We start from the raw sequence: 14500 nt of genomic DNA on the forward strand, positions 1-14500 counted from the left end.
GTATTATCAAAACACTATTTACAAGTTCCTGGTGCATTCTCTAATGTTATGTCAAACTTTTTTTACATTTGAAAAAAAATTATATCTAATATATCTACCAATGTTTAATCTATTTCTAACCAAACTAAAGCACAGCCCTTAGAGTAGATGAGTTATGCCTACTTGTCCTTGTACCCATACACACTGTCCTCTAGAGATTTGCAGTATGCATATGCACACAAAAACTTGTCACTTAGTAAATAATCACACAGGGGAAGCAAGAAAATCACATCAGAACCATTAATGCATTCCTTCTTTTCACCTCTTGTGAAGTGCTGATGATGGGCGTCTTCACATTCACCACATCAGTGTTTTTATGCCAGATGCAGCCCCCATGTTCTTGAGCCAATGGTGGATATTCTCCATTGCCTGAGGGACCAGAATGTCTAACTCCCTCCTGCCAAATGGAAATTGCATTTTTTTGTAGGCTTTTCCTGTGATTGTGACTGGGTACTGAGTCCTGGTTCCTCTGTGGATTATTGTGACTGGGTACTGAGTCCTTGTTCCTCAGTGGATTATTGTGAATGGGTACTAGGCCCTGGTTCCTCTGTGGATTATTGTGACTGGGTACTGAGTCCTGGTTCCTCTGTGGATTATTGTGAATGGGTACTAGGCCCTGGTTTCTCTGTGGATTGTTGTGACTGGGTACTGAGTCCTGGTTCCTCTGTGGATTATTGTGAATGGGTACTAGGCCCTGGTTCCTCTGTGGATTGTTGTGACTGGGTACTGAGTCCTGGTTCCTCTGTGGATTGTTGTGAATGGGTACTGAGTCCTGGTTCCTCTGTGGATTATTGTGACTGGGTACTGAGTCCTTGATCCTCAGTGGATTATTGTAAATGGGTACTAGGCCCTGGTTCCTCTGTGGATAATTGTGACTGGGTACTGAGTCCTGGTTCCTCTGTGGATTATTGTGAATGGGTACTAGGCCCTGGTTTCTCTGTGGATTGTTGTGACTGGGTACTGAGTCCTGGTTCCTCTGTGGATTATTGTGAATGGGTACTAGGCCCCGGTTTCTCTGTGGATTGTTGTGACTGGGTACTGAGTCCTGGTTCCTCTGTGGATTATTGTGACTGGGTACTAGGCCCTGGTTTCTCTGTGGATTGTTGTGACTGGGTACTGAGTCCTTGTTCCTCTGTGGATTATTGTGAATGGGTACTAGGCCCCGGTTTCTCTGTGGATTGTTGTGACTGGGTACTGAGTCCTGGTTCCTCTGTGGATTATTGTGAATGGGTACTAGGCCCTGGTTTCTCTGTGGATTGTTGTGACTGGGTACTGAGTCCTGGTTCCTCTGTGGATTGTTGTGAATGGGTACTGAGTCCTAGTTCCTCTGTGGATTGTTGTGAATGGGTACTAGGCCCTGGTTTCTCTGTGGATTGTTGTGACTGGGTACTTAGCCCTGGTTCCTCTGTGGATTATTGTGAATGGGTACTGAGTCCTGGTTCCTCTGTGGATTGTTGTGACTGGGTACTGAGTCCTGGTTCCTCTGTGGATTGTTGTGACTGGGTACTAGGCCCTGGTTTCTCTGTGGATTGTTGTGAATGGGTACTAGGCCCTGGTTTCTCTGTGGATTGTTGTGACTGGGTACTTAGCCCTGGTTTCTCTGTGGATTATTGTGAATGGGTACTGAGTCCTGGTTCCTCTGTGGATTATTGTGACTGGGTACTGAGTCCTGGTTCCTCTGTGGATTATTGTGACTGGGTACTTAGCCCTGGTTCCTCTGTGGATTGTTGTGAATTGGTACTAGGCCCTGGTTTCTCTGTGGATTGTTGTGACTGGGTACTGTGTCCTGGTTCCTCTGTGGATTGTTGTGAATGGGTACTAGGCCCTGGTTTCTCTGTGGATTGTTGTGACTGGGTACTGAGTCCTTGTTCCTCTGTGGATTATTGTGACTGGGTACTGAGTCCTGGTTCCTCTGTGGATTATTGTGACTGGGTACTGAGTCCTTGTTCCTCAGTGGATTATTGTGAATGGGTACTAGGCCCTGGTTCCTCTGTGGATTATTGTGACTGGGTACTGAGTCCTGGTTCCTCTGTGGATTATTGTGACTGGGTACTAGGCCCTGGTTTCTCTGTGGATTGTTGTGACTGGGTACTGAGTCCTTGTTCCTCTGTGGATTATTGTGAATGGGTACTAGGCCCCGGTTTCTCTGTGGATTGTTGTGACTGGGTACTGAGTCCTGGTTCCTCTGTGGATTATTGTGAATGGGTACTAGGCCCTGGTTTCTCTGTGGATTGTTGTGACTGGGTACTGAGTCCTGGTTCCTCTGTGGATTGTTGTGAATGGGAACTAAGTCCTAGTTCCTCTGTGGATTGTTGTGAATGGGTACTAGGCCCTGGTTTCTCTGTGGATTGTTGTGACTGGGTACTTAGCCCTGGTTCCTCTGTGGATTATTGTGAATGGGTACTGAGTCCTGGTTCCTCTGTGGATTATTGTGACTGGGTACTGAGTCCTGGTTCCTCTGTGGATTGTTGTGACTGGGTACTAGGCCCTGGTTCCTCTGTGGATTATTGTGAATGGGTACTAGGCCCTGGTTTCTCTGTGGATTGTTGTGACTGGGTACTGAGTCCTGGTTCCTCTGTGGATTGTTGTGAATGGGTACTGAGTCCTGGTTCCTCTGTGGATTGTTGTGAATGGGTACTAGGCCCTGGTTTCTCTGTGGATTGTTGTGACTGGGCACTTAGCCCTGGTTCCTCTGTGGATTATTGTGAATGGGTACTGAGTCCTGGTTCCTCTGTGGATTGTTGTGACTGGGTACTGAGTCCTGGTTCCTCTATGGATTGTTGTGACTGGGTACTAGGCCCTGGTTTCTCTGTGGATTGTTGTGACTGGGTACTGAGTCCTGGTTCCTCTGTGGATTATTGTGATTGGGTACTGAGTCCTAGTTCCTCTGTGGATTGTTGTGAATTGGTACTAGGCCCTGGTTTCTCTGTGGATTGTTGTGACTGGGTACTGAGTCCTGGTTCCTCTGTGGATTGTTGTGAAAGGGTACTAGGCCCTGGTTTCTCTGTGGATTGTTGTGACTGGGTACTGAGTCCTGGTTCCTCTGTGGATTGTTGTGAATGGGTACTAGGCCCTGGTTTCTCTGTGGATTGTTGTGACTGGGTACTTAGCCCTGGTTCCTCTGTGGATTATTGTGAATGGGTACTGAGTCCTGGTTCCTCTGTGGATTGTTGTGACTGGGTACTGAGTCCTGGTTCCTCTGTGGATTGTTGTGACTGGGTACTAGGCCCTTGTTTCTCTGTGGATTGTTGTGAATGGGTACTAGGCCCTGGTTTCTCTGTGGATTGTTGTGACTGGGTACTTAGCCATGGTTTCTCTGTGGATTATTGTGACTGGGTACTGAGTCCTGGTTTCTCTGTGGATTATTGTGACTGGGTACTGAGTCCTGGTTCCTCTGTGGATTATTGTGACTGGGTACTTAGCCCTGGTTCCTCTGTGGATTGTTGTGAATGGGTACTAGGCCCTGGTTTCTCTGTGGATTGTTGTGAATGGGTACTGAGTCCTGGTTCCTCTGTGGATTATTGTGACTGGGTACTGAGTCCTGGTTCCTCTGTGGATTATTGTGACTGGGTACTTAGCCCTGGTTCCTCTGTGGATTGTTGTGAATGGGTACTAGGCCCTGGTTTCTCTGTGGATTGTTGTGATTGGGTACTGAGTCCTGGTTCCTCTGTGGATTGTTGTGAATGGGTACTAGGCCCTGGTTTCTCTGTGGATTGTTGTGACTGGGTACTGAGTCCTTGTTCCTCTGTGGATTATTGTGACTGGGTACTGAGTCCTGGTTCCTCTGTGGATTATTGTGACTGGGTACTGAGTCCTAGTTCCTCTGTGGATTATTGTGACTGGGTACTGAGTCCTGGTTCTTCTGTGGATTATTGTGACTGGGTACTGAGTCCTGGTTCCTCTGTGGATTATTGTGACTGGGTACTGAGTCCTGGTTCCTCTGTGGATTATTGTGAATGGGTACTAGGCCCTGGTTCCTCTGTGGATTGTTGTTATTGGGTACTAGGCCCTGGTTTCTCTGTGGATTGTTGTTATTGGGTACTGAGTCCTGGTTCCTCTGTGGATTGTTGTAATTGGGTACTGGGCCCTGGTTTCTCTGTGGATTGTTGTGAATGGGTACTAGGCCCTGGTTCCTCTGTGGATTGTTGTAATTGGGTACTGGGCCCTGGTACATATTCAACTACACGGCCAGGTCCTGGAGCTTTTGTGCCATGTCCATCATCTACACGGCCAGGTCCTTGGATCTTTTGTGCAAGTGCAGCCTGTCTCTCTGCTGATCTTCTTTCTTCTGCTCTTTTTCTTCATTCCTCTACACATATCCATGTAGTTATTTTGGACAGATGTCTGCTAATGCGATCCATTGTGACTGCCATGCTGTGAACGGAACTAAGGTGCATTTTTATTAGAGATGAGCGGGTTCGGTTCTCAGAGAACCAAACCCTACCGAACATCACGTCCCAAGCCCAGATCCGAGTCCGGCTCGGGACTTCCTGCCTGACTCGGAAACAAGAACGAGGCAAAACGTCATAATCCCGCTGTCAGATTCTCACAGGTTTTGGATTCAATATAAGGATCCATGCGTCACTGCCATTTTCACTCTGGAATTGGAGAGTGTAGTCAGCGGACGTGTCTTCATTCTCAGTGTCTGCGCGGAAAAGTGTAGTGGCGTTTCCAGTGCTGTCTTGTGCTGCTCAGTCCAGTGTTAGTGTCTTATGCTGCATCAGTCCAGTCACAGTGGTGGTGTCCTCTGCTGCCATATGTCTAGTGTAGCTGTATAAGTCCATTGCAGTGGTACTATGTTGTCCTGCATCAGTACAGTGTTAGCGTCTTGTGCTGCATCAGTCACAGTGGTGGTGTCCTCTGCTGCCATATGTCCAGTGCTGCTGTATAAGTCCAGTCCATTGCAGTGGTGCTGTGTTGTCCTGCATCAGTCCAGTGGTGGTGTCCCTGTGCTGCTGTATAAGTCCTGTGGTACTGCCATATAAGTCCAGTGATACTGCCATATATATCCAGTGATACTGACGTATAAGTCCAGTGATACTGCCGTATAAATCCAGTCCAGTGGTACTGCCATAAATGTCCAGTGATACTGCCGTATATGTCCAGCAGTAATGCCAAATAAATCTAGTGAAACTGCGGTATATGTTAGGTGGTACTGCTCTATATGTCCAGTCCAGTAGTACTGCCATATAATTCTAGTGATACTGCTGTATATGTCCAGTGGTACTGTCATATAAATCAAGTGATACTGCCATATAAATCCAGTCCAGTGGTACTGCCATATAAATCGAGTGGTACTGAAATATAATTCCAGTGATACCGCCGTATATGTCCAGTAGTACTGCCGAATAAATCCAGTGATACTGTCATATATGTACAGTGGTACTGCCGTATAAATCCAGTCCAGTGATACTGCCGTATATGTCCAGTGATACTGCCGTATATGTCCAGTGGTACTGCCGAATAAGTCCAGTGGTACTGTCGTATAAATCCAGTCCAGTGGTACTGCCATATAATTCCAGTGATAATGCCATAAATATCCAGTGGTACTTCCATATAAATCCAGTCTTACTGCCGTATAAATTCAGTCCACTGGTACTGCCATATAATTCCAGTGATACTGGCATATATGTCCAGTGGTACTGCTGTATAAGTCTAGTGGTACTACTGTATAAGTCCAGTCCAGTGGTGCTGCCATATAAGTTCAGTGATGCTGTCCTGTGCTGTATATTATTTACTCCAAATAAAGGGGTTATTAATATTTAATCCAAATATTTCTTACAGGGTTTGCCCTGTGTAGTGTAGAGGTACTCTCTACTGTGCTGCATTTGGTCATATAACTCCAGGAAAATAATGGAGAACAAAAATTTGGAGGATAAAATAGTAAAAGATCAAATACAGCTTCCTCCTACTGCTGCTGCTGCTGCTATTGTTGCTGCTGGGAGTTGATCATCATCCCTGAGGGGAAGTTGGAAGGCCACTTGTACTACTTCAACAAAACAAATGACTGCCCAACTGTCCTTTGCAAGGAAGATGAAATATGACAGCAATCATCCTGTTGCAAAGCGGATAACTGAGGCCTTAACAGCTATGTTAGTGTTTGATGTGCTTCCAGTATCCGCCGTTAGTGCAGTGGGACTGCAGTGCCACTCCTAGATGGGACAGGTGTTTGTTCTGCATACTTGTGTCGCTTAGCTTAGTCATACAGCTACCTCATTGTACCTCTTTTAATTCTTTGCATGATGTGCTGTTTGGGGACTAGTTTTTTAAGTGCCATCATGTCTGCCAATGCAGTGCCACTCCTAGATGGGCCAGGTGTTTGTGCCGCACACTTATGTCGCTTAGATTAGTCATACAGCCACCTTGGTGCAACATTTTGGCTTAAAAACAGTATTGTGAGGTGTGAGGTGTTCAGAATAGACTGGAAATGAGTGGAAATTAATGTTTTTGAGGTTAATAATACCGTAGGATCAAAAGTACCCCACAAATTCTGTGATTTTAGCTGTTTTTATGTTTTTTTTTTAAATCAGCCAGATCCAAAATCAAAACCAAAACATGAAAGGGATCAGCCAGATCCAAAACACGAGCATGGAACCAGAACCAAAACCAAAATGCAATACACGAAAATTAAGTACAAGAAGGTAGAGGGGATACAATTCTTAGCGCTATATTATTATACTTAAATATACATAGACAAATACACAATACGTCCCTTTTTAGTGGGGTCTTCAAAAGATTCTCTTTCCTCTTTTCTATTCTTCTTATAACCATCCAATATTTTATTCCAGTGGTGTGAATGACATATGAAAGAAAAAATTGCATATGTGTAGAACAGTTTATATTTCCATACACCACACTGTATAACAAGTCCCTTGAGTGGATAATCAGAAGTGTAGTTTAGGCGTACCCCAACTCACACTATGTAGCGTAAAACTCTATATATAAAGGTATCTTTGTTTTTTCATTCCTTCACCAGATTCACCAATATAGCTATATTTCTGAGTTAGCGTACCCCACTCACTAGATTAGTAGAATGAGGAAAACATATAAAGGTATCTTTGTCTTCAGATGCGTACCCTACTTACAGGGTTCGAGGATGGCCACAAGTCTATCAAGGTTTCTTTTCCCTTTCTGATTTTTCGTTATTGGTAGCCTTGTGTTTCTCCACAGTCTCCCTCGGTGTCAGGTATATGGAAATGAGATTAAAAGAACCAATGTGTAGACTGAACCAATAAATTAGTGCATAAAATTATATGTGAAAGTGTTAAATTGAAGGATACCCGTATATAAGGGTATCTAAAGAATATAGTAATCCTTACATAAAGAGATTCCAATAAATTTAGTGAGAAATACCCTAGTGATATGTGAAGTGACGTGAATATTATAATAAACGTACCCCACTTACACAAAGTGGGGAAGTGATAAACATATAGCGGTTTCTTTATATAGGAGAAGAAAGAGATTCTGGCGGGCGTACCCCACTCACAGTCTAGCTGCTTCTTATCATGCACATCAGGGTTTCTTTAATATCCTCTCTCATACAGTCCTTCTGGAGATCTTTCAACCAAATATATGCACTTCCAAAAATCAAGGGGTCCACGTAAAGATAAAAAATTTCTAAGTTTTATTCCACACTACCCGCCACATGCGAGTAGGTAAAAACAGCAATGTCCAAAACAGTACAGTACATACACAAAGTATGAAAGCAGCAAAAAGATGGAGAAATCCTTCTACATCAAAAACCATCAAAAAAATAAAAAAATAAAAAAATAAAAAAATTTCTTTAAAAAAATTAAAAACAATTCTTTTACCTTGCTGAGTCTTTAAAGGTAAAACTGGAAAAAATGGCTGTCCACACTCCTCCTGTCGACGCGTTTCGGTCTATTGTTTGGACCTTTATCAAGACATAGGTGTAGTGTGGAGAGCCATATATTTATATGAAGAACAGCCAATCAGTTTCTTTCCAGGAAGTGACGTCACAATAATTACACGCAGTTTAAAAAACATTATTAATCAAGAATTCTATGAAATTTCATCCCCTATTATATATATACATCTCATTTCCCATATACATTTTCTTTTTTAATCCATTTCTCAAATTTTATTGGTACTATTTACATTGTCCCCAGTGATTCACAGGAAATGATGTCATTCCGGAAGTTGTTGCCATGGAAACCGTCAATGTATAAACTCTGTCTAAATTTTATATTCCATGTTGGATTATTCTTATAATGATCTTTAGACACTTCTCGCCTATCTGCCCCACGTCCCACATCAGGTGGTGGAACGATCGCGGGTCAGAACACGGGCTTCTCCATTGTCCGTGCATGTCCGCAATGGCACACCCCCTTACTGGCTATGGCGCGTCATAGCGCTAACGTTGCCATAGCATTCCCTGTGCTCCGGAAGTCGTCATCTGATGCAACCTCCGTGAGCCAGGCGCCGAGCGGGTTTCAGTTTTAGAATGGGGGAAGTGGCCGGAAATGCGGACACTACTGTCCCGCATCATATCCGGGAAATGGAACGCAAATCCACTCGGCCATCCGAAATGGAATGCATCCATGTATGTCCTATCTGATTGAGTCTTAGTTGGCATGGCAACACAAATTTTCCGGAATGGGCATCTTACAATAATACATCAATTGTTTCTAAAAAATAGAGAACAAAAAACATATATATAACAGAAATCCAGTGAGATGTTTGTCATTTGTTCTTCTAATTGACAGGTTTTTTCCATTTGATAGAATCTGCAAGAAAAGTTATCATAAAAGGTTTCAGTGCTTAATTCGACATAAACTAAATCACATGACATATCTTTATACATTGTAGTGAAAACAGTAATCCCCCATATATATATACAGTTATAATTGGTATTCCCCAGAAATATTTTACAGGAACCATTTCAATTCGAAGTCGCTGTTTAACCCATCTGGTATTAGGGTTTTACAATTGTAGATCAAGTTCATCTCGCTCTTGGCTAACATTATTGCTTGATCCTGGCATCTGATGTTACCCTTGATCGCCTTAATACCCCAAAAACCAGATATCTTAGAGGTAGAACAATCATGATCCCTCTTAAAATGAGTAGACAAAGCATGCGTCTCAACTCCTTTTTTTATATTTCGCAGGTGTTCTCCCATGCGTACTTTTAATGGACGTGATGTTCTTCCTATATAGTATTTATTGCAACTGCATGCAATGGCATAGATCACATTTTTCGTACTACATGTAATAAATTCTTTAATTTGAATTGTTTTGCCATTAATGATTAGTTGATCTACCTTTTTTACACCTTTGCCAGAAATATTTTTACATCCTATACAGGCACCACATCGGTAAAAGCCTGTGGATTTTATGTTTGATCCACAAGGAGTGGGTGCATACATGCTTGTAACCAATTTTGATTTCAGGTTCGGAGCTTTTCTATATATATGTTTGGGCTTATCCGGTAATATGGGGCCTAAAACTGTATCCCTTTTCAAGATGTGCCAGTGTTTAGCAAATATTTTTTCTACCTTTTTGTGTTCTTCTGAATATTGTGATATAAATGCAAATTCCTGACCCCCATTGGCTCTATCCTTTCTTGGTTCCATATTTCTGGCCTTGGAGATTACCTGGTCTATTCCACCTTCTTCATAACCACTGGCCAGAAACTTCTGTTTCATGGTAGTGGCCTGTTCTTCAAAGACTATATTATTGGAACAATTCCTTTTTAGCCTTTTAAACTGTCCATTAGGAATTGATTTAATCCAATTGGGGTGATGACAGCTAGCCGCTGATAAATATGCACTAGAATCTGTGGGTTTTGTATAATTTTTGAAATGTAGTTTCCCATCTTCTACATACGTCACAATATCTAGGAAGTGTATTGCTTGACTTTGTATGTCAAAGCTTAGAATAATGTTTTTGTCATTATTGTTTAAGTGTTCACAGAAACATCTAAGTTCTTCTTTTCCTCCCCTCCACACAAAAAAAATATCATCTATATATCTAGCGTAGGACACCAGGTTCGCTCCGAATGGGTTATTAGCCCAGATGGTGTTAAGTTCCCAGAAACCTAGAAACAGGTTTGCATAACTCGGAGCGAACCTGGTGCCCATCGCTGTCCCTCTCTTCTGCAGAAAGAAACTATCTTTAAAGAGGAAAAAATTATTTTGTAGAATAAACTGGATTCCTTCCAGGATAAAGCATTGAAGGTCATTCGTTATTTCTGACTGTTGAAGAGAAAATTTTGTGGCTTCTATGCCATCATGATGTTCTATTATCGTGTACAGGGAACTTACGTCAGCTGTGACTAACAGTAAGTTCTCCTCCCACTCAATGGATTTTAATAAATCAAGGAAATCTCCAGTATCTCGCAAGTGGGACTTATTTTGTAAGACCAGAGGCTGAAGATGGAAATCAATAAATTTAGATAAGTTGGCCGTAATAGAGTCTACACCTGATATTATGGGTCTCCCCGGGGGTTTTTCTAGACTTTTGTGTACCTTAGGGAGGATGTAGATTACTGGTACTATCGGATTCTCATTGATGATAAATTTACCCTCTTTCTCAGTGATTACACCAGTGTCTACTGCTTGTTTGATCATAAGACGTAGTTTGGTTTGTATGGATTCAGATGGATCTTTTCTCAACATCTTATACGTGATGGAATCTGATAATTGACGCATTATTTCAGCTTCATAATCTTTGCAGTCCAATACTACAATCCCCCCCCCCCTTATCTGCAGGTTTGATAATTATGTCTTTATTTTCTTTGAGAGATTTTAGTGCTTTCCTTTCCTTCCAATTTAAGTTTGAGTTCTTTTTTTGATGTTCATTTTTAGAGGTGATTTTTTCTAAATCATTTAGGACTAGAGTACCAAAGGTGTCTAATAGGGGTCCTTTACAGTGTTGCGGGAAGAAGATTGACTTCGGACGAAAGGGAGTAGTGGGTTCTACAACCTCTATATCCGAAGTGTTTTTCTCTTGATTAGCGAAGAACTTTTTTCAAAGATAATTTACGTATAAATTTTTGGACATCCACATAGATGTCAAATGGCTCCACATGGTTAGTGGGAGCATATTTTAAACCCTTCCCTAACACTGCATTTTCATCATGTGATAGTATATGAGAACTGAGGTTAAAAATTTTTATGATTGATGCTTCATTACATGTATTTACATTTTCTTCCCAATTGTGATTTGTTTCCCTTTCACAATTTTTTCTTTTCTTTCTCTTTTTCCTTTTTCTCTTTGTTTTGATCTGATCTTTTCTTTTTTTACCACCCCTATTCCCTCTTGGGCGTGGATGTGTCCTTATCTGTATGACCTGATTCGCCCTGAAGTCTCTAAAAAAGGAGATCTCTTCCTTTCTCTATTAATAGGTGTGAAGGGATCTTCTTCCTCCAGTTCTGTGTACCTATTGCGGAGAAATGGGGTATTGTTGTATTTCCTTTCGTCTCTCTCCCTATTTTCTCCCATATATCTGCGTGTTGGAAGTCTCCACTCCGGAGTCCTCTCTCTATACCTCCTTTGGTTTTGATAATTTCGTACTCCATATGTACCAGGAGTTCTTATATGAGATCTATTCCGAGTATGTGGATTTACTTCCCCCTGCGTGTATGGTCCCTTTCTATATGGCCTGGAGGTCCTCAGGTCTCTATTATTCTTTGTCCCCCTATCCTGTTTATAATTTCTTTCTAAAGTGTGTTTTCTCTTGGGACTATCCCTATTTATAGTCTCTCCCTCTTCTGATGGGGTTATGGCTTCCTTTTTGTCTCTATTGAATTTCCTCACCTTTTTAGTAATCAGGAGTTTTTCTGTTTTTTTTAAATTTATTTCTATATTATTTTCTAGTTCTTTATAGTCCTCCAAACTTGAATATGGTTGTATTAAAGATCTATATTCCTTAATTTGTTCATCCAAACTGGTAAGTTCTTTTTTCCTCTCAAGAACAATTAGTTCCATAAGGGAATAAGAGCAGTTCTCAACTATTTCCTCCCAACGTTTACTAAAATTTTCTCCTGCAGAGGTGAACGTAGATACTTTATTGATTTTAAGACCTTTGGGGATAATTTTATGGGATAGATATTTCTCCATTAATACCACTTCCCACCAAATTTTACTTTCTTTTTGGAGGATACCTTCCAATTTTAACATGATCCCTTCTAGGTCTCCATCAATCAAATCGACAGATTCTCTTTCATCTCTGAATGCTTTTTCTAAAATTAGGGTTCTTCGATCTCTCAAAGTAAACATATTTGATGGAGAAAATTTGTTACTAGAGAAAAATTAATTCGTGTAAAAAATTCTCCTAAAATATCTCTATGGAGTTGCTGCCTGTGACTGGAGTCCCCTAATAGTGATTGTATTTAACCAGAGAAAAAAAGAAAGTGGAGACTCCTATCATAAATGGCGCCTACAAGCTGCCCTGAACTGTGTCCCCCCTTGGAGTATCACCACACTCCCACACAAACAATAAGTACAAGAAGGTAGAGGGGATACAATTCTTAGCGCTATATTATTATACTTAAATATACATAGACAAATACACAATATGTCCCTTTTTAGTGGGGTCTTCAAAAGATTCTCTTTCCTCTTTTCTATTCTTCTTATAACCATCCAATATTTTATTCCAGTGGTGTGAATGACATATGAAAGAAAAAATTGCATATGTGTAGAACAGTTTATATTTCCATACACCACACTGTATAACAAGTCCCTTGAGTGGATAATCAGAAGTGTAGTTTAGGCGTACCCCAACTCACACTATGTAGCGTAAAACTCTATATATAAAGGTATCTTTGTTTTTTCATTCCTTCACCAGATTCACCAATATAGCTATATTTCTGAGTTAGCGTACCCCACTCACTAGATTAGTAGAATGAGGAAAACATATAAAGGTATCTTTGTCTTCAGATGCGTACCCTACTTACAGGGTTCGAGGATGGCCACAAGTCTATCAAGGTTTCTTTTCCCTTTCTGATTTTTCGTTATTGGTAGCCTTGTGTTTCTCCACAGTCTCCCTCGGTGTCAGGTATATGGAAATGAGATTAAAAGAACCAATGTGTAGACTGAACCAATAAATTAGTGCATAAAATTATATGTGAAAGTGTTAAATTGAAGGATACCCGTATATAAGGGTATCTAAAGAATATAGTAATCCTTACATAAAGAGATTCCAATAAATTTAGTGAGAAATACCCTAGTGATATGTGAAGTGACGTGAATATTATAATAGACGTACCCCACTTACACAAAGTGGGGAAGTGATAAACATATAGCGGTTTCTTTATATAGGAGAAGAAAGAGATTCTGGCGGGCGTACCCCACTCACAGTCTAGCTGCTTCTTATCATGCACATCAGGGTTTCTTTAATATCCTCTCTCATACAGTCCTTCTGGAGATCTTTCAACCAAATATATGCACTTCCAAAAATCAAGGGGTCCACGTAAAGATAAAAAATTTCTAAGTTTTATTCCACACTACCCGCCACATGCGAGTAGGTAAAAACAGCAATGTCCAAAACAGTACAGTACATACACAAAGTATGAAAGCAGCAAAAAGATGGAGAAATCCTTCTACATCAAAAACCATCAAAAAAATAAAAAAATAAAAAAATAAAAAAATTTCTTTAAAAAAATTAAAAACAATTCTTTTACCTTGCTGAGTCTTTAAAGGTAAAACTGGAAAAAATGGCTGTCCACACTCCTCCTGTCGACGCGTTTCGGTCTATTGTTTTGACCTTTATCAAGACATAGGTGTAGTGTGGAGAGCCATATATTTATATGAAGAACAGCCAATCAGTTTCTTTCCAGGAAGTGACGTCACAATAATTACACGCAGTTTAAAAAACATTATTAATCAAGAATTCTATGAAATTTCAACCCCTATTATATATATACATCTCATTTCCCATATACATTTTCTTTTTTAATCCATTTCTCAAATTTTATTGGTACTATTTACATTGTCCCCAGTGATTCACAGGAAATGATGTCATTCCGGAAGTTGTTGCCATGGAAACCGTCAATGTATAAACTCTGTCTAAATTTTATATTCCATGTTGGATTATTCTTATAATGATCTTTAGACACTTCTCGCCTATCTGCCCCACGTCCCACATCAGGTGGTGGAACGATCGCGGGTCAGAACACGGGCTTCTCCATTGTCCGTGCATGTCCGCAATGGCACACCCCCTTACTGGCTATGGCGCGTCATAGCGCTAACGTTGCCATAGCATTCCCTGTGCTCCGGAAGTCGTCATCTGATGCAACCTCCGTGAGCCAGGCGCCGAGCGGGTTTCAGTTTTAGAATGGGGGAAGTGGCCGGAAATGCGGACACTACTGTCCCGCATCATATCCGGGAAATGGAACGCAAATCCACTCGGCCATCCGAAATGGAATGCATCCATGTATGTCCTATCTGATTGAGTCTTAGTTGGCATGGCAACACAAATTTTCCGGAATGGGCATCTTAC

Source organism: Pseudophryne corroboree, chromosome 1 (genome assembly GCF_028390025.1).
Source record: "Pseudophryne corroboree isolate aPseCor3 chromosome 1, aPseCor3.hap2, whole genome shotgun sequence".
Lineage (NCBI taxonomy): Eukaryota > Metazoa > Chordata > Amphibia > Anura > Myobatrachidae > Pseudophryne > Pseudophryne corroboree.